Source organism: Crocodylus porosus, unplaced genomic scaffold (assembly GCF_001723895.1).
Source record: "Crocodylus porosus isolate Cpor-Errol unplaced genomic scaffold, CroPor_comp1, whole genome shotgun sequence".
NCBI classification, from domain to species: Eukaryota; Metazoa; Chordata; order Crocodylia; family Crocodylidae; genus Crocodylus; species Crocodylus porosus.
The window spans coordinates 9,512,351-9,533,812 of NW_017728932.1; positions in this window are offsets into that span (position 1 = coordinate 9,512,351).

The window sequence follows — 21,462 nt, forward strand, 5'->3', positions numbered from 1 at the left end:
TGATATTTGTCAGAGTTCAGTGTGAATGGCCTCAGGTTATACTTCCCTAGCCAATTTTCAAGAATTTTGGTTTCCGTTTTGATTCCCTTTTAGTGAAGTCTTGGGGGTCGGTTTTTTTCTTCATATTTTTTTAAAGATTTTGGAAGAGTTTTTAGTTCCATTTTACCTCTGTACTATAGAGGCATCTCAAGAATGTAGTGCTGATATTCCCAGGAGGGTGCTCATCTAAAAAAAGAGTATACCAGTCTTGGCATATTTTTAGACAATCAGAGAGAGAGAAGGGAGTATATTCAGTGGCTGGCTAAGCCTGAAGAAGCAGCTGTAGAAATGCAGTCTATGAGAGATGGAATTAATTGGCAACAACTGAGGCAGTTTTTCTTTTCCTTTTTCTGATTTCCTCCCATCTCATTTGTATGTTTATCTTGCTGGGATCCTATGACCCCTGCTGACTTCCTGCCCCTGGGGCAGGGGGCTGGACTCGAAGATCTTCCGAGGTCCCTTCCAGCCCTAATGCCTATGAAATCTATTAAATATATTTGGCTTATGCATAGAATATTTTACTACTGACAACAGCATAATAATACTAATAATATAGCTATAATATTATATACTAATAATATAGCTGTTCATTGGGCAGATGAAACTTTGTGAGGATATATACAAAAGACACCAAAGAAAAAAGTATGAAGCACTGAAATCTCAAAGCAGGTTTCAATTTGAAGTAGCAGGAGGTAAAATATCAAAATACAATATGGGCTTGGAGAGAAACTGCAAAGAACAGAACATGCTCATTTCTGTCTTTCAAGAATATCAAGTGAGTGCTTTCCACATATGTGGAAATCTGGGGTCTTGTAATTCAGATGCGGAAATCTACAAAACTGGGCAAAGTAAGGAAGATAAACTGCTCAGGGACTGAACAAATGGGCATTACAATTAGGGTAGGAAAGGGAGAAGAAAGAAGCTGAAAAAGGCAGGCAGCAACAAAATTCAATGGGCATGTCTATGCATGCAGTTAACCTGCCTGAATTTTCTGCATGGAAAATTCAGGCTCATTAAAACAGTACCAAGCGCACTTCTACACGTGCCCAGGCTGAGAACAAATTGCACCTGACAGGAGCACCCCCACAGTAGCCAGGGGAAACTCCAGACTCCCCTGTGTGCCAGCCCTGAGCTGACAGGGGGAACAGGGGCAGCCCCAGACTGGTAGGGGGTATGGGGCTTGTCCCAAGCCCTGGGGAGGGGGGAGAGGGAGAGGGAGCCGTCCCAGCTCCAGGGGTAGCTCCCTCCCAGGTGCGAAGAGAGTGGGGCTGGCCCTGAGCCCCAGGGAATGGTGTTGAGTTGCTGGGACAGCTCCCCCCACTTCCCTGGGTTTGGGGCCAGCCCCACTCTCCCTGTTGCTGGGAGGGAGCCGTCCTAGCTCCTGGCAGGAGTGGCCCTCGGAGCCGGAAGAGCTTCTTCCCATCCCCACAAGCTCAGGAGCTTAGCCAGGCATTGTGCTCCCCTGCAGCCTTGGCTGACCAGGAGTAATTTGCTCCCGGTCAGTGTCTACATGTGTGCTATTGTGCATTAGTTAATATGCTGTTTTTCTAGTATCTATAGGTATTAGTACTAGCAAATGGCACATTAGACTAAGTTAATGCACAATAATTTCTGCACATGTGTAGACGGTGATGCTTTACTGCGTGTTAGTTTAGCCATGCACAGTAAAGTGTCTCATAGACACACCCAATGAGACTTAAATGTGTTTCAGAGTGTTGCTGAATGAAAGTAAATTAAAGCACACGAGACATATTTAAGTGCTTTCTGAAGATGACTTCTAGGGGCTTTGGTGTGGACACGAAGAGAAAAAACTGATGGACTAGTGTTCTACCCCAAATAATAGTTCTTGTATGAAGTTGGTGGGGCAAAAGCTAAAATCTCCAAATCTGATCACACGAGTGATCTATTCCATAAGGGAATAAAGAGCCTCATGGAGGCTGATTCCAATGCCTAGAGTTGTTTCTTTTAAATACTTTTATTTGTACAGTAATCTTTGAAATATGTTCAATTAGTTTCATTGTTTTGAGAATTCCTCCCCCCCAATCTCTCTAACTTGTCTGTATAATAACCTAGAACTGCTTTCCAGTGAGAAGCAATAAGTCTGGTCATTTCAATCACAACCAGTTTATGGAACAGTAGGTGGCAGAAGGGGGCATTGTGAAATACAAGCAAAAAAAAAATGCCTTCATTGCATATCTCTATTAGCTTTGTGTTTTATACGGACATGTGACATTCAGCTAACACAGAGCAAGTGGGAATCAACCCCCACAAAGTGGGACAGAATCCTTATGTTCCATGCAGTGACTTAGACTGAATTAATTGCTTCCGTTCCCCTCAAAAAACAGGCTTCATGGGGCATTAAACAAGTCTGTGGGACTCTATCATGGGGGTATACAAATGCATCTGATCGGATAATTGGCAAAATTCTATGGAAAAGTTAGCATTTATGCTTTAGTTCTTTAAGACTTGCTGTTTGGATATGTCATTCAGGAGGAAATAATTCCCCGCGTCCCTGAATTGTTGATGCTGTCTTTTGTGCTCCAGATGCATGAGGGCAGCTCAGCTTTGCAAAATGCATTATCACTTGCTATCAAAGCAAGAGAAGGAGAGACTGTGAGTAAACAGTGGTCACGCTTAGCATAATTAGCTCTGTCAATAAATGATTTGCACAAAATGGAACCGGAAGAAAACAATTGCGTCTGGAAAACAAACTCACTCCGTCACATGAAATGCTAAAAGGCTGGTGGAAGAGCATATGCCTTGGATGCAGATTATCATCCTGGAAGGTGGCCTGCATTTAACAATCTGCCTGTTTATGAAGTTGCTCACACCTGTGTTACTGCAGGGCAGGATGGAAAGGATGGCATGGCAAGGGGGACAGGAAAGGCATCAGGATTGGCTGTATTTGGGTGGGAAGTTGGAAGCGAGAGAAAGCGAGGTTACCTAAATAACTTCCAAGTAATGGTTATCTTGTCTTGATTGGCAAATGATCATTATGTAATAGGTTGAAAGTATTATTATTTATTAAGTGATTTTTCTTTAATAAGAAATTGATATATAAGCATGGGCCCCTCTATATATTACTTTTAGGCCATGATTAATGTGTTAATTGCAGCATAATTGGCAAGGGTGCTATGCATGCACTCATTTTAAAGCATCATAAAATAGCAAACCAGCCATAAAAAAATGTGTTCTCATCATAGAATCATAGAACAGTTTCATGGCTGCTTTGCTTGGCACCTTAAATTGAATTTGTAGGATGTCTGGGGTTACCGTAGGGCTAGCACCAGTCCTAGCATATTCGTAGGCCACACCGGGCTGTAGGAACCTGACTTTCAACTTGCCAGGGCAGGGAGAGCCCATGATAATGATCCCAGGCTCTCCCTGCCCTGGCAAGTTGAAAAGGCATGACTGGGATCTGATCCCTGATCCCAAAATCATGCCTCCTGCTATGAATGTGTGGCACAGCAGGAGGTGCAATTCCTGGCATCAGAGATCAGATCCCACGGTGCTTTAAATGAATGTGTGCTAGGGGCCTATCATACAGTCTTCAGAGTGAAAATAATAATGATGGTAGATATTAACCAATCAGAAAAAAAAAAGAATTCTCTTAAATGCCAACAAGTTTTTGGCTATTGACCATATAATGAATTGCCTACTCTGTTTACTTACCACTGCCTTCTCTTTATTACTCCTATTACAGAAGTGCTTGGGGTCCCAGTTGGGATCGAAGCCTTATTTTTACAGGCTTTGACCAGCAACTAGGAAACATTCCCTGCTTCAACCAGTTCAGGGAACTGTCAAGTATACCAGACAGGGAAAACTGCAGGGGGAAAACAGCAGTAGGAAAACCCCTTGCCACTCAGCACTTCAGTGGCAAGAACTGGGAATAAAAATCCAGATCTCCTGACACCAAGTGCGAGTGATGTTTCCACTGAACCAAAACTATTCAACTATATGGCATGGTTCTTGACTTGCTAGTGGAGATACTGATTTAATTCTTTGGTAGGTGTCTGTGCAAGTTTTTTTTTTTGCATTGGAGAATCTAACTGTTATCCCTACAGCTGCTGTTAATTCTGAGCAGCCCAGTGACAACCATGGGGATTTGGCATGGACTTATTGCAATACTTGGCAACTCTTCTCCAAAGAGTCAAACACACACACAGATACACACACACACACACATGCTCTGCTTCAGTCACCACTGAGCTGCATTTGTCTCTAGAGTGGAACTGTGTGGTTGTTTAAATGCGCACACAAACATTGGTCTATGGTTTAACAGTTAAGAAACTGCTGCGAGGAAGTATGCAAACTCTCATTCAAATGTTTAACTTACTTCACTGCGGTTTATTTGCCTATTAAATGCAAGAGGTTTAAAAGCAGTACTCTTAAATACACCTTCAAGAAGTGAATAAAACCATAGATCAAGTGAGGAGATCTAAACAAATCAAACAGCACACGTAGAGATAATTGAATCATTTTTAGTTTGGCCACTGCACATTCAGGGATCCTCAAAAGAGCACTTGCAGAATTTGTTTGAATTGATTTCATATTTAGCTTTCCAGTCAGAAGAGCTGGATTTAGGCTTATTAGATGCTTTTGTTTTCATATATGATTTATCCTCTCCTTATGCTGGTGATTTATTTGTGTCTGATGATATCGAGTTGATTAAAAAGCAAAGCAAAACAAAACTGTAGGTTTTGTAATTTTATTCCAATGGAAAAGATATTGAGCGAGAAACGCATGAGGAGGAAGTCTTCTCTTCTATATGTGGGGAGATTATTTATGGACGAAAAGAACAGCATGCACTCATTTGTTCAGATTTCTGTTTTGCCCTTCATTTTGTGTAGTCATTTATCTTATCCCATGCACAATGGTCGGAAGAGGCTACTACATTAGACTGACACAGTGTAAATGACTGCTGGGTGTACAGCAATGGTAATTTCAGTCGCTAGTTTGAAAACAGGGGTGTTGAACTCACCAAGTGCCCTGGGATGGATCTGGACTGCAGAGCTCCTTGAGGGCCAGATCTGGACTGAGGCACAAGGGAGTCATTGCAGAAGTGGCAGTTCCAGCTCTGGACTAGAGCATGCAGTGACAGCAGCTCTGGCTCTGACCTGCAGCATGTGGCAGTGGCTCCATCCACCATCTGTACCCCGTGTTGGACATGGAGCTGCCATCCCTGCATGCCCCCTACTGTGGCAGCACCTCAAGCTCATGAGAAGAGACCTTGTGAGATCATCAGGTCCAGCCCCCTGCTCTGGGCAGGAAAAACTGCTGGGGTGAAATAACCCCAGCAAGGTGTGCGTCCAGTCTCCTTGTGAAGATCTCCAGGGTAGGTGCCTGCACCACCCCCGCTGGGAGTCTGTCCCAGAGTCTGGTCACATGAACCATGGAGACATTTTTCTTATATCCAGTCTGAAATCTTCTTCTGCGACTGTGACTGTTACTCCTGGTTTTCCCCTGGGGCGCTTTGGTAAATAATTGTTCGCCTAGCCCCTGATGCTCTCTCCTGATATATTTGTAAGCTGCCACCAAATCCCCCCAAAGTCTTTTCTTTTTTAGGCTGAACAGTCCCATATCTGTTAGCCTTTCCTCATATGGCTTGCTCTTCAGGCCTCTAATCTTACAAGGAACTCTTCTCTGCACTCTCTTGAGCTCCTCCACATCCTTCTTGAAGTGTGGCGCCCAGAACTGGGCACAGTCCTCCAGCTGCAGCCTCACCAATGCCAAGTAAAATGGGAGAATCGCTTCCTTAGTTTTGCTTGAGCTGCATTGGTGGATGCATGCCAGTGCATTGTTTGCACTGTTAACTGTAGCATCACAGTTTGACATCCCTGTTTTAAACTAAGAAATACTAGGAGCAAAATCGTGTCCACTCACAGGCTAAAGTGGGGGAAGTTTTAAATGTGGAGGATTTCTGGCTCACCTGAACCAGAGCTGCCTTGTGTGAAACCCAAACAGTTGTACCAAGTAGTACTTTTGAGTAAAACCAAAAACAATGCTGTTGAAGCTGTTAAACAAGCAGAGGGACTGTGTGTGCTGAAGGCAGGATGACTGCTTAAGACACAGACTCGCTTAGAGGGCAGCAGGTGGACAAAATGGATAAAAATGGTTGGGAGAGCTTAAATTTATTGCGTGTTTTGTACTGATGGTCAGGAGCCCTGGTGATATACTAGACCTCATAGCAATAGGCCCTGCACAGACTCCAAACAAAAAGATGATCATTTCTCTTTTGCACAGTGATGCTTCAGAATGAAAAACTGTGTGGCATCTCTGGCCAGAATAAAGCATCAACCAGTATGCTATCAAACCTAAAGATCTTGCTCAGGTATAGATGTACCTTTTCTGGATCTTTTCCCTGTGATTTGTTGACCAGTTGAATCAGTGTTGTATGTGCATGCCTTGTTTTGCATCACTGGTTTCCATAACAGTGTTTAAAACAACTTTTCCCTGACACTAGTAATCTACCTGTCACAGTGGCACATTAGAGCTGGGAGGTCACATATTTGGCTAAACAAGTGAGGTCTTCAAAGACAGAGATCTGTTTTCTGGCAGATCCAGAGCATCTGACCCAGAAGCAAATCTGCCTCCTTGCTGTTTGTTATCTGGAATTTGGCTTAACCTTGGGGGCATCTATGAGAGCCTCTAGTACTTCATTATTCCAGTACTGTAATTTCTTCTCCCTCCCCTTTTGTTTGAAGTGTGATATCAATTAGCTGTGTTCAATTTATTCTTATAATCAATCTCCCCTTTACCATAGTTTCACAGAACTTCATCTTTCATGTATTTATTCTCATAACACGTTTGTGCAATGCTATTACTCCCTATGATGCATGAAGAAACAGATAGAGTAATGGGCAAGATGTAAAAAGGTGCTAAATTCCTCTTTGATTTCAATGGAATTTTAAGCAGGCAAGAATCTTTGGGTAGATGTGATATATTGTATTAGACTGAAAAATAGTTGGCAAAAATGTTCTTTGCAAGCTTTTGGGCACATGTCCTTCTTCAGACGTAGGGAGACTGCACAGTCTGTGTTTGTGCCCAAAAGCTTGCAAAGAACATTTTTTTTCAATTATTTAGTTGGTCTAAAAAAAGACACCACATCTGCTCAAAGAATCTTGTCTGCCTGTGTCCTTAAACCAACACGGCTACAACCAACAACCCTGAAAATGGGATTTTAAGCATCTAAGTAGGAGCTAGGCACCTAAACACCTTTCTGGACCTGGCCCCAAGTGGCAGATTTGTGCTTACTCATGGTCAGTCTTAGTTGGACTGGGAAATCAAACCTGGGAATCAACTCCTGCATACCACTGTGACCATTGGGCTATGCCTCCTCTTGATAGCTCCTGATGAATTAATAGCTCAGGCAGAAGTGAAAACTGAGGCCGACAGTTTTGACCTCTCCTTTTTACTGTGCTGGAAGCCTAGAGAGCCTTGTATAACTGGCTGTTGATGGATGAGGAGCTTGCAGACAGGTTTGCGAAAAATAGGGGCTTGCCTAGACTCTCACTATTGTTAAGTATTGAAGTTGTCCTCTTTCCAGTGTTTCATCAAAATGAATTTCAGTACATCTGTAATGTGGCTGAGGCTGCCAGAAGGAAATGGTTCCAAGCTCCCACTATATGGTTTAGTTCCAGATATGTAGTAGTACACAGCAAAAAGACTGTGCAGGAATATTGTCTATTGCTGACACAGAAATACTGTCTCCAGATGAAGGAAATATAAGATGGCAGCTCCTCTGTTCTTAATAATACAGTATGGCAGGTGCCTCATTCACTGTTTGTTAGATACTGAAAACATTTTCCATAGTAAAGGCATACAACCAAATAAAATCTTTGTTTTAGAGTATCATCCCAGCTAAGGTGATGGTTTGGGGGCCATGCTCCACCCCAACCTTTTAAAGTTTGTTTAAGACCCGATCTTGCAAGATACGGAGTACCCTCAAGTTACATTGGTGGGGGTTGCTTATCATAACCCCCCACAAGGTCTGATTCAGAGTTCATTGAAGTGAGTGGAAAGACTCTGCTTGACTTCAGGGGGTGGTTGTAACAGAATTTTTGTAGGAGGTTTGTTCTTTTATGTTCATTGTGTTACAGTCTCTTTCTGATATAGCATCATTGGTCCCCCTATCCCTAATGTAGCATCAAGTATCAGGTCTGTAGATGCATAGACAAACCATGTTCTAGGTTTCCTCTCCTGATGACCTGTCTTTCCCATTAAAAACAATGCGCTGTGCCATTCTGCTGGTTGGGGAGGGTATGTGAACATCATATGAATATTGAAAACATTAATTTGGGTCAAATTGTCTGCCTCCCCTTCCTCCCACATGTGGATATGAATATAAGGAGGCAAGGTGCCAGACCTGAAATAAAATAACCATGGGTGCTATCTCCTGGCTCTGTAAATATATGGCTGTGTGAACGAGGTTGAAACAGTGGACACCTGTCTCAGTTTCCCAACTTGTAGAATGGAGATAATGAAAAGGTATAAGGTGCTTGAAGAGCAATGGGTAAGAGATACAAGTCCTGTTAAGTGGGGCATATGCATGTGGTAAGAACTGCTCTTTTTCTGGCCATTTAAACAAAGGGTTGCATTGTATAACGAGAGCAATCAAGAACTCTCACACAGTCTGCAATTTTAATGGCAGAGGCAGTAGGCAAAGGCTAGAGAGGCCGGCCTGCACAAACTGAACAGTATGTATCCTGAAGGCAGCAAGATAACTCCATGTTTATGATTTGACAGAACTTCCAATGCCAGTTTGGTATGGATGCAGCCGTACACTTCCTTTCTTGCCAAAAGAAGGCCATTACAATGATGATGCCTTAGGGATTTTGAAAGAGCCCTAAAGGAGTGCAGGCCCAGAGTTTTCAAAGGTAGTTACACACCTGAAGATACAGATAGGAACTTTCTTAGAAGCTCTCAAAAATCCCTGACCCCTATCTCTATCTGCATCTATGGTCATGTTTTGAAATCCAGATGCAGTTACCATATCCACTGACTTTCAATGGAGTATAGACACTTAACTCAGTCTCCTTTTGAAAATGCCACCTTTATTGCATGTCTTTTGATTAACCTTCCTTAGTTATTACGATATTATATATTATTCATCTGAGACGAGCACCTCAAGGCTTCAGCTGAGGATCAGAACTCCATTGTGCTAGGCAATCTACACACGCATCTAAAAGTCAGTCCCTGCCTGAGGGAGCTCATTATGACTCATGCTAACAATTCATAAGCCACATCTGGTATTTCAAAATATTACCATGATTACCTAAGTGCAATGTAAATGGGACATAATCTGGTTCAAAGAATGATTGTTTGACAAGTTAAATCGGATGGCTCTAGATCTTTTATTCTTGTGACACTCCTGGGTCCATGATTCAGGACCTCACAGCTTCCATATGGCTTACTAGACACATAGACAATAATATCATGATCATTCTGGAAGTTCAGTCATGCATGTGAGCCAGAAGAGCCGCTTTCACAGCAGGAACATGTTCTTATAGAACAATTGGCACAGCAGGATCATCATCATCAGACTTCACGCTATGCCAGTCCTCTGAATTCCTCACAGCAGCAGCTCTGCTACTATGGAGTTCAAAATTAGAAATATCAAGTTTGGGAAATATTATTCCATAAGTTGCTCTTATTTCAACCCAGATACATAATGAGCAGTTTTTGTTTTGTTTTGTTTTTTTTTGGGGGGGGCGGTTGTTGCAATGGGGCATATAAAATATATCACTTGAACAGATGGGTGATCTCCGAAAACTGGGAGAAGAGAGGTGAAGAACCTCATATTTCAAGACTGTCATTAATAGAGAGGACCAATACTCATTTTGTAGGTGACAAGTTTTCCCCATTGTGCCAGAGGCATGATGACTAGCTGCAAGATGTTGCAGGGAGTCACCTGAACAGGAATGTTCAAAGAACACACCGTTAAAGGGGAATCACAGTGGTAAAAAGGGCCATGGTATGAGTTAAGAGAGTGATGACTTACATGTAGTTTATTGAGACAGTTTATGGCATTTACTGTCAGTTTCACAGCTGCTTAAACCCTGTGGCCTTGATTGTCACAAAGACCTAGACAGCCCATATTAAGTAAGTACTGGAGAATCATTACAAGTATCGTTCATGTATATAACTGCAGATCCTGAGTGATGGGCTGTTAATAGATTCAGGGATCTTTCTGCAAAATTGGAGTTTAGACATGGTCTTGGACCACAACATGCTTAACTACATTCTGGCTTTTAAGTGTCAGATTCCAATACTTCTGCCTCTATTGAGTCTATTCACAAAGGACCTTGCGCTACAAATTGACCCATGCATTTCAGCGATGTATCACTGTGACCAGTAGAACTGGATGCTAAAGCGTCCTCTGTAGTTTCAGTTGAGCATTGTATTCTTAACTTTTTGGCCTATGTTGGCATTCTGGCCTATGTCTGGCTCGAGGGAACACCTCCCTTTAGAGCATTGGTGGTTCAGTGGTAAAATTCCTTTGGATTTTGAAATATCTTGAATTTGTTAACAAAATCTACACTTTGGACCTCTCTCTTTTTGAGTGAGTCCATTTTAACCATGCTCCGGCTTTAAAACTTGGGGGACCAGCAAGTTGGTTTCATGCCTTGATGTTGTTTGTTAAGATAACTCAACTGTCCATTTTAAATGTTCATGTAGTCTAGAAATGGTGCCTTCAAGAGAGCTCTCCTTTCCCCTAGACAAAATACAACGAGACTGCTGTTTTAAACTTCTGATTGTGTTGCTTGTTGTCCTGATGCTCTTTCTCTGCCAGTCTTCCTAGGATGACGTTCAGCAACCACAGCTTACAAATTTAATTGATCATTAGAAGGTCCCTGAGGATATGTCAGTTGCTGTAGTTTAACAAAATGTCAGTTGTGGAATAGACAGTCATTAGAAAGAATATAGTGAGTCATTAATCTTGATCAGCAATACTGCCTGAAAAGGTGTAGAGGTTTGGAGAGCGTCTTTTGCAGCCAGTTTATGATTTGATTCTAGCCTCTTCCATTCCTGAAAGCTGAAAAATATTTGCTTCCTTTTTTTTCCCAGGGAATAGGGGGAGTTGGTGGAATAGGGTGTGTGTGTGTGTGTGTGTGTGTGTGTGTGTGTGTGTGTGTAAATTGTAAAGTGTCAGGCTCTTAATCTGTTAAATTTAGCCAGGCAATCCATCCATTAATTTACAGTAGTAAGCTATCCTGTAAAAATAATGCATTATATTTTTATTTCTTCTCCTCCTTGGGTATCATAAGCTTAAAAAAAAATCAGCCTGGTGCACAGTCTTAGATGCAGAACTCACAATTGTATTAAAGAGAACCCAGTGCTGAAGTTGACATCTGCTGCTCCAGAGATGTGCCCTCTTTCTGTCAATGCACTGTTTTAATGAAACGGCACACATGAGAATTCCAGTCCAGCATGCATCATTTTTCTATAACATTTTTAGGGCAAATTTAACACCAGGATGATTTGGGTTGAAGAATCTGCAAAATGAACCTTTCACATGGAGTGCATCTCCTTAAGCAGCTATAAATCAGTACAAATGGAACAGTAGGTCATGTAGCATCATAAACAGCTCCATTTCCCTGATGCAGAAGCTAAGCAGAAGTGACAATAATTACCCTTAACCTTTTATCAAAGGAGTTTGGGAATCTGTTTTTTTTTTAACAGCTCTCTAATTTTTTTCCTTGTGAGTAGCTTTGGAAATATATTAAGCCAATGCACCCAATTTAACTGATTAAATAATTGCTCTCTAACACTGAATTTTGTCTGAAGTAAGGTGTGCCTGGTTACACAGTTGGGAGGCTGATCCCATATACTGTATATAAAATAGCTAAAAGCTTCTGAAATGTTTCTATTAAAAGGACTCATTCTAGCTTTAAAAATATGCTTTCTCTTTCCAGATATGTGCTCCTTGTTTGGTTTTCTTTCTAAACATGGCCAATCATGAAAGGTAAATTTAACAGTCATTTCAATTATTCTAAATGTATTCACCTTCCTTTTGAACACATTAATAGGACCAACAATTTAGGCATACATTAATACTGACTTGTTGCCGGTGTCACTCTCTTGGCTTGAGGTAGGTGGCTGGGAATTGGGACACATGGCTTTCAGTTTTTACTTTGTCCTCGGTCTGACTGTGTGATATGGAACAATTTTAAAGGGTGAGATGGAATCTAGCTTTCCAATGGTGACTAGGGTGGGGAAAAGGCATGAAGAAAACTAGTCCCTGTCTGCAAGTGAAATGGCACTCATCTACATCAGCGATTAGTGAGGACGGAATTCAGGACCTCCAGTGGTAAAAGCCTCTTCCATTTCAACTAGAGAATTAGCAAGAATAGTAGGTTCATAACTTCTTTTGTGGGCACAAGCACTAGAGGAGGATATACAACATGTATTAAGTCAGCGTGTTATTCAGACAAAGGGCGTGAAAGAACTAGGCAAGTCTATTTTGGATTGTGGTGATAAACTCCCTGAAGTAGTTGGAATGATGGCAGGCACAGCACATGGGGTGAACACTTACACAGGACATCAGTAGACAGGGTTCTTGGGGTAAATGTGATATATTTTATAAGATCAACTAAATAGTTGGAAAATTTGTTTTTTGCAAGCTTTTGGGCACAAACACCCTTCTTCAGGCATAGGGAGAGCCTGATGGTGTGTTGTGTTCTCCTGGATGGAACAGAAGCTAGCATGCAAAATGCAGGTCTGTTAAAATGCAGATGTGTGGCAGTGAGGATCAGAGGCCATGGAAGACAATAGGTATGAGATGGGCGGGGGAAGTGGGAAATGTTGACCTGGTGATAGAAAATAGCTGGTAAAAAGCAGACCAGTTACCTGGGGTTATCAGATGGCAGACAGGTTATAACGTGCCATAAATCCAATGTCTGTATTTAGTGCATAATTTTTTATATTCAGTAGATTTATGAAGTGAAGTTTGTAGGCTGGTCTACAAAAAGTGTTTTGTAAATTCCCTTTGAGGATTACAACTCAGAGATTGGAGAGAGAGTGTTTGTCTTGTGAGAAGTGTGTACCCACAGGGAATTGGGTATTTTTGTCTTTGATGATTTTTGGCATTTAGTGCATTTAGTGGATGAGAGATATTTTACAAGAAATGTAAAACCTGCCAACATATTTCCACCACTCACACAATAACTACACCCCACAACAGAACCATTACCACTCCTAGATCTTAAACCTGCACATGCAGAAATGTAATATATCTCACCAAGTGCACCAGTTTCCCTGATGAAAAATAGGTAGGAGAAACCAAACAACTGTGCACCAGAATGAACACACACCAAAAACCTATCAAAGACAAAAATACCCAATTACCTGTGGGTGCATATTAGACAACCACTCTGTCTCCAATCCCTCAGTTCTAATCCTCAAAGGGATTTTACAAAACACCTTTCACAGACAAAGCTATGAACTTCATGTCATAAATCTACGGGATACAAAAAATCATGGACTAAATATAGACATTGGATTCATGGCACATTATAAATTGCCTGCCATCCAATAACCCCAGGTAACCTGTCTGCATTTTACCAGCTACATTCTGTCACCAGGTCAACATTCCCCAATTCCCCCCCACTCCCCACCTGTCTCACACCTATTGTCTCCCATGACTTTTGATCCTCACTGCCACATATTTGCATTTGAACAGACCTGTATGTTGCATATTGGCTTCTGTTCCATCCAAGGGAACACAAAACAAGGGCAGACTCTCCTTATGCCTGAAAAAGGGTGTTTGTGCCCGAAAGCTTGCAAAGAACAAATTTTACAATTATTTAGTTGTTCTAATAAAAGATATAACATTTACCCAAAGAACCATGTCTACCTATGTCCTTACAGCAACACGGCTACAACCAACACCCCTGATGCATAGAATGTGTGAGACTTAATTTGTTGCTCTATCAGTGTTCAGAATTATTTACCTCTTCACAGTCAGGCACCAGATCGTCAGCTGGTGAAAACTGTCTTGGCTCCATTACTTTAGTGCAACTCTGTTGATTTACACCCGTTGATAACATAGCCATTTATTTCTGAGATGAGCTTTACAGACTTGAAATGTGTATAATTTCTGCCAGCGCTGTTTTCTTAGTTTTCATCAGCGATAGTTGATTTTGCTTTGACAAGAGAAAACTTTGCCATATTGTACAAGACAAAAGGGAAAGACCTATGCAAGATCTTTATGGTGAATTAATTAATGAATAATATTCTTCCCCCCCCCCCATACTATCCATTAACAAAGACAGCTTTTTATTAATGTTTTTGGAATTTTTGCCTGAGCACTTTATGCAAATGTATTTCAGACTAGGCCTGGTTTGGAAATTGTTTGCTTTATCCCTCCACCTTACATACCCACGATTTGATACGGACATTCAACTTTTATAGTGTCTTTCATCCAGTCACATCAAAACACTTCTAGAGCATGAATTGAGTCTCACATCATGCCTGTAATTCCTGGAACATGAAAGTCAAGGCTCATACTTCCAAGGAACCCAGCTCTTATTCATATACCCCCAGAAAAGCCAAATTTTCAAAAGATCCTAGCGTCTGCCCAGCATGCAAGCTATCCTGTTTTTCTGGCCATTTATTTTGGTGCCTGAAAAGAAGTTGAGCCATTATAAAAATCTCTCTCTAAGGACTTGTACCTCCTTTTTCTCCTTTAAGTCTCAAAAAAGAAATGCAGAGATGGAGAGAGAGCCAAAGAATCTTTCTACACTTTCCCCTGCTCTAACTTAAGTGTAACATTTGTTTGAAGCCCAGGTTGCACTACATGGTGTCTGGTAATGTCTGGCTGTAAATGGATATCTCATTGGACATCTTGTTTGGGCCTGATTATCCTGACACAGTCATTTACGCACATTGCTCTTCTGAGCTGCATTTGCTGCTCCTTTGCCAGTAGGTGCTCAATAAGAGCACAGCTGGGCCAGCTTGTCTCAGGAATGACCCACAATAACTTTACAGATTCATGAGCCATGTCCTGGGATAAAGAGTTAGTACATTCAATCCCCCGTACTTCAGAAGGACTTAAATTGGGACAGTGGACTTGTAAGTCTGTAGGATCTTGGAATAGAAGGCTTTCTCCCAGGACAAACGTGGTGTTGATTTACAGTCCGTTGCTGACAGAAGCGAGTTGTGGAAGTTACACTTATTGCACAGCAGGTGCACAGAAAGCACTACACATAGAGTGCTGTAAAAATGGCAGATCCCACTCTAAGCAAACCCTGGCTGGATGCGGTACCAGACTTCAGCACTTAAGGTTAGTAATGAACATCCACATGGACGGTGATGGAACATCCGAACCAGATCCCATCACAACTCATGGTAGGTCACATTGTGCTGACATCCCATGGAGCATTGTGGCACCCTTCTCACCCCCCTCGCAGAGTGGCGATCTAGCCTAGGGCAGAGCTCATGTGGTCTGCCTGCGTGCCAGGTCAGCCCCACCTCTGGGCTGTCGCTGACAAGAGCCAGCCAAGCCCCTGTTTCCAACCCCCTCATCCTTGTTCCCCCCGGCCAGCTATACGCCACTGTCTGGTATTATCGCTCAGTGCATGGATTCCCTCTGCCTCATCCAGGCATGTGTAAAGATAGCAGCTCTTGATTAAGTGCTGTGCTATTTGCTGGACACTGCATTTGCACAAGGGGCTGTTCAAGATGTTCATCTTGTACAGTGTTGTTTTGAAGCATCTGTATCCAGATCTCAGTCTGTTCCACTTGATCCATGCTTCTCTGTTAAGGTCGTTCCCAATGGGGCACTCATTTGGTGATGGTATAAAATGCTGTAGGAATAGATTTTGGACCAAATTACTCTGATCAATCATTTAATTTCTATTCACCCCACCCCTTATCTAAATTTAGCTCAACACACAAGGTATACCATAAGCCTGAAGGGCTCTCCATGGGCCCAGAAACCTGGCACCAGGGGATTGGTTAGGGTCTGTCTTCTTACATCACTTGGTCTAATGTCCAAGAGTGAAGGGAACGCAGATGTGTGTGTGCAAGTTGTGCAGCCTGTTGTGAGTCTCCTCACATTGTTAAGTACCACATCGAGCTTTTTAGCATGACAACTTCTGGACCATACAGGAGCACAGTAATCTGCTGGGGCATATTGCAAGTCCAGTGGTTCTGAGCACTTTGAGGTTAGCACCCCATGTTGTGCTGGATAAATATCTTAAGGCAGCTACCTGTCCTGATCATGTGAATGTGGCATTTATAGGTGAGGGAACAGTCTAATGTGACTCCTTGGTAAGCTGGGGTATGCTCATGGGGAAGGATACAGTTACCTACTCTGATATTCAGTGTGCTCTTGTCTCGATGATTGTTCACGGGGAAGACTGATGACACTGAGTTTTTGATGCTCCTCACTGACCTTGTGCCTTTCAAATACACGCCCACCCCCACAACCCCCATGCCACTGTCCTGAAACAAAGCAGAGGTGCCAGCCTCGGTCCCCCCTATTGTTGTTGGTCTCTTATCAATTTGTATTATGTTGAGTGGGACCATAAATATGGGAAATTGTCAACAGACTGCCCCATTTCTCAAGGTTGCATTGCTTTCCTCTGAGAGGCCAGTGTGCTTACCCCGATCCACCTGACATAAACCCAAACCCAAACAGACCCTGATATACACTGAAAGCTTTCTTCAAGCCCCACAGCTGAAGTGTAACCAACAGGTGAATCTGAACATCTTTGCTGGTGGCCCTCTGGGTGCCGTTTGGCAGAGCAGCTGTGAATGAGCATCGCTGCAGATAAGGCACAGCAGGAAATGAGAATTTTTCCTAGTAAATCCCCCTTCCCCCACTTCCTCCTTCTCTCTCCTCCCAGAGAAGGCTCAAACCTCTGGGCCCTGATGCTTGGGTTTCCCAGCTCTCCCGGCTCCTACAGGAGGGAGGTGGAACCCAGGTGTCTGGGTTTTCTCAGCTGGGAGGTGGTGTAGGCATTATGTGCCATGGTCAGCACCGGGTTGTGAACAGCTGCGTGGGTCCCTGCCCTGGGTGGGGAAAAGGGTCCAGACAAGGGGACTCACCAGAGATCCTTCAGTGTCTCCCTTGTTTGCAAGTTCTGCAGTTGTGTCTGGGAGGCCAAGTCGTGGAGCCTGAGATGCCGGATCAGCCGGATACCTGCAGAGTGCCGTAGATATGTGCATAGACAGTGCTGGTGACATGGAGAGCCCCATTCCAGGGGCTGAAGTCCCACAGGGTGCCCTAGTTTGCAGTTGTGGGGGAATGCTCCATACTGCATTGATTGGGGGGCAGAGGGATAATGTGGATGGAATCCCTGACCCATGGTCAGAGAAGCCAGGAAAGCATACAGCAGGGCCCACTCTGGGGAGCAGCAGTGCAAGAAGGGAGGGGTATCAGGCTTCCCAGCACCTGATGCTAGAGCTGGCATTGACTCAGCCCACCTTCCAGGGCCAACTTGCTATGCCCAACCACTGACAGTTTCCGGTGTAGATGCAGGGCCCCAAAGGGAACAGGGTGAGAGGACAGTATCCCACCTGCCTACTGGGCCAGGCCACTGCAGGCCCAGGTCCCATTGTGGGGAAGTGGGGAAGCCTCTGAGAGGAATGGCAGCATCCTGGGCTCTGGTCCAAGTTATTATACACAGGCAATGCTTTTTGCAGCTGCAACATTTAATTAAACGAAGGGGCGGCAATTTCACACGAAGCATTCCCTTTGCTGTCCCAAGGTTTTGTGTTTGTTAAGTTGAGCCCCTGCAGCTGCCCACCCCACCCTGCCCTCAAAGGCACAACCACCCATGCAGGTAGGGTATTTTCCTCCTCTCTCGATGTTAATGGGCAAGAAGGTTGCAAGTTCTGGAGCAGGCAACATTGCAGAGTTTTTGTTTAATAAACAAACTAATATTCTGACAGCTTCAACATTTGATTAAAATGAGGCACGTCTCTTTCTCCTGCCACAGTCCCCTGCACCCTGGTGTATGCCCCTGGTGGGAGCGGGTGTTGGGGAAGGAGTGGGGAAGAAGGACAATGCCTGTGTTGTGGGCAGTGGTGCCTTTGATGCAGAGCCAGGGGAGCCCATGGCAGGAGGCCCATGGCCTGGTGCCAGGATGGACACACTCAAAGTCCTCTGGCCCTACTCATCCAGGGACGCCCCCAGTCCATGTGGGTGAGGAGGACCTTGGCCAGGGCTTCACATATCTGGACAGCCTGCTGCAGATTTGGGTCAGGCGGGAGGCTTGCCCTCTCCCCCATCCCTGTGCTTGCAGTGCCAGGCCTGGTCCATAGTTGAAGTGCTCCTTCTGGAGGTCCAGCTCGGTTCAATAGGGCCTCATAAGCCAGGGTAGGAGGGGTTAGGCTAGGCCCCCAAGGAGGACTGGGGGTGTGATGACATTGCCAGTGATCAAATAAGGGACGCTGGGAACATAGCACCTGCTTTCCACCACCTCAGTGAACGGGGAAAAGCCATGGAGCAGGTCCTCAAGGAATCCAACTCAAAGCACTTGGAGGAAAAGAAAGTTATTAGGAAGAGTCAGCATGAATTCACCAAGGGCAAATCATGCCTGACCAACCTGATTGCCTTCTATGATGAGATGAATATCTTTGTGAATGCAGGGAGGCCAGTGGATGTGGTATACTTCAATTTTAACAAGGCTTTTGATACCGTCTCCCACAACATTCTCGCAGGCAATGAAGTACAGGCTGGATGAATGGACAACAAGGTGGATAGCAAAGTGGCTGGAGCATCGGGCTCAGACATCTTGATTGCTGCCTGCCTCCCCAGCAGCCTGCTTCTCTTGCTGCCTGTCTTCCCTTCAAGTAGCAGGAGCATCAAGCTCCCTGCTACAACCTCCAATAAATATTGGCTCATGTTCCCCCATCACATGGGGAACTTTTACGTGTTCTCTAGGGGTGGGGAGGGCAGCGCTTTAATCAGAGTGACTTCGAAAGCCGCACTAATTAAAGCACCACTGCATCTTGTGTGTTGGCGTCCCTATGCTTAAGGACAGCAGTGGGGGCATTTGAACTAAAACTCATTCAACTATGAGCAATAGCTCTAGGGACAGGCACATTTAACTGTACCTCCAACACATTCTGCCTCTCACGAGCTATGGGTCTGTGACCCTGGTTCTCACCTCACCTGAAACTGTTCAGGAAGATCATACAGGGGAGAAGAGGATGTATGTAAAAGAGCCATATGATTGCTCAGAGCTCCAGTACGAAACTGGAGACAGACCTGTTGAAAGTTTCTGGGTTAGGGTCAGAGGGGAGAGCAAGAAGGGTGATGTTGTGGTGGGGTCTGCCATAGACCATCAGACCAGGAGGAAGTTGTGGATGAGGCTTTCTTCAGACAGCTGGCAGAAATTTCCCAATCACAAGCCCTGGTTCTCATGGGGGACTTCAATCACCCTAACAACTGCTGGGAGGGAAATACAGCAGTATGCAGGCAATCCAGACAGCTTTTAGAGAGTGCTGGGGACGCTTCCTGGTGCAAGTGCTGGAGCAGTCAACTCAGGGCTGTGCTCTTCTTGACCTGCTGCTCACACGAGTGAATTGGTGGGGAATTCTTGGTGTAGTAGTGGATGGCAATTTGGGCAGCAGTGACCACAAGATGATAGAATTCAGGAGGAAAGAAAGGATGAAGAGCAGCAGAGTAAGGACCCTGGACTTCAGAAAAGCAGACTTTGACTTGCTCAGGGAACTCAAGGGCAGGATCCCCTGGGAAGCCAGTCTGATGGGGAGAGGAGTCCAGGAGCACTGGCTGTACTTTAAAGAAGCCTTATCGAGAGGGCAGGAACAAACCATCCCAATGCACAAAAAGACCAGCAAGTATGGCAGACCAGCTTGGCTTATCAGAGAACTCTTCAGTAAACCAAATCACAAAAAGGAACCTCATAAGAAGTGGAAGCTTAGACAAATATCTAGGGAAGAATATAAAAGCATTTCTCAGGCATGCAGGGATAAAGTCAGGAAGGCTAAAGCACAACTGGAGTCGCAGCTAACAAGGGATGTGAAGGGTAACAAGATGGTTTTTTACAAGTATGTTGGTAGCAAGAGGAGGATCAGGGGTCCCTTACTGAATGGAGAAGGCAACCTTGTGACAGAGGATGCAAAAAAGGCTGATCTACTCAATGCCTGTTTGACCTCAGTCTTCACAGACAAGGTCAGCTCCCAAACTACTCCATCTGGCAGTAGTTTGGGGAGAAGGAGAGCAGCCAACAGTGGCAAAAGAACAGGTTAGGGACTATTTAGAAAAGCTGGACATATGCAAGTCCATGGGACCAGATGGGATGCACCCGAGGGTGATGAGGGAGTTGATTGATGTGACTGCAGATACACTGGCCATCCTCTTTGAAAACTCATAGCCATCAGGAGACATCCCAGATGACTGGAAAAGGGAAAACATAGTGCCCATATTTAAGAAAAAGAAAAAGGAGGATCCATGGAACTACAGACCAGTTGTGCCCTGGACACCTGGGTTGTGTGTGTGTGCGTGTGAGAGAGAGAGAGTTGGGCGCACACACTTACACAGAACCCAGGCATCTGGGATATGTGTACACTTAGTGGGCACAGGGTGCACTGTGTGGGCATGCAAGTGGCTTGTGGCCATAAAAGCGCATACCACGATGAGCTGCTGCCACATCAGGTCCAGATGGGTGGTGAACAAGCTTCAGATGGGCGATGTCCCCGCCAGCCTGTCATGGCAGGCTTGACCATTGGGCTCTGCTGAGGAGTCTTTGGTAGCCCAGGGAGCCTCTGGGGCACACTGGGAGGCATGCAAGAGCCCCCCGCTACCTGCTGCACTAGGGCCATGCAGGCAGACTCCGACCCCCCCCGCCCAAGGGCTAACGTGTTCTGCTTCCTTCCAACATAAATGGGAGTACTTAGAGAAAGCTTGAAAGTTAGCTTCTGTAAGCTTCTTGAATGTCTATACTTAGCCTAAGAGACTATAACCGTGACAAATGTTATGGTGATGTTAAAAAGAGAGAGAGAGAGAGAAAAAATACGATTATTCTCAATTCATGTGCCCATGTATGGAGGAGACACCAGCACCTGCATTCAAGCAGAGATCATATAAACAGCAGTGACCTAATTGACACCAGCATGTTGGCTGGCTAAACTCTAGGGAATGGGAGGTGGGATTGAAATAAATGGCTATTGCCCTCTTAAGCCTGGTGGAATAACTGCTGCTTTTTGGGTTTCTACTAGTTGCTACATACAGTACTGCAATTTATTTTGGACCGTAATATTCACAGTTACTTTTGAATGGCTGTTAACATCTCAGTGATAAAAACTCATTGACTTTCCTTCTCAGAAAGCTTTGTCCGTCTGTCTTTCCTCTTCTCGTGCATGTCTAAATTTGTGGTCAGAAATGTATTGTGCCTAAAAAAAGCCACCAGATCCATATGACCTGGGTTGAATGATGTGGGACTCTGAAGA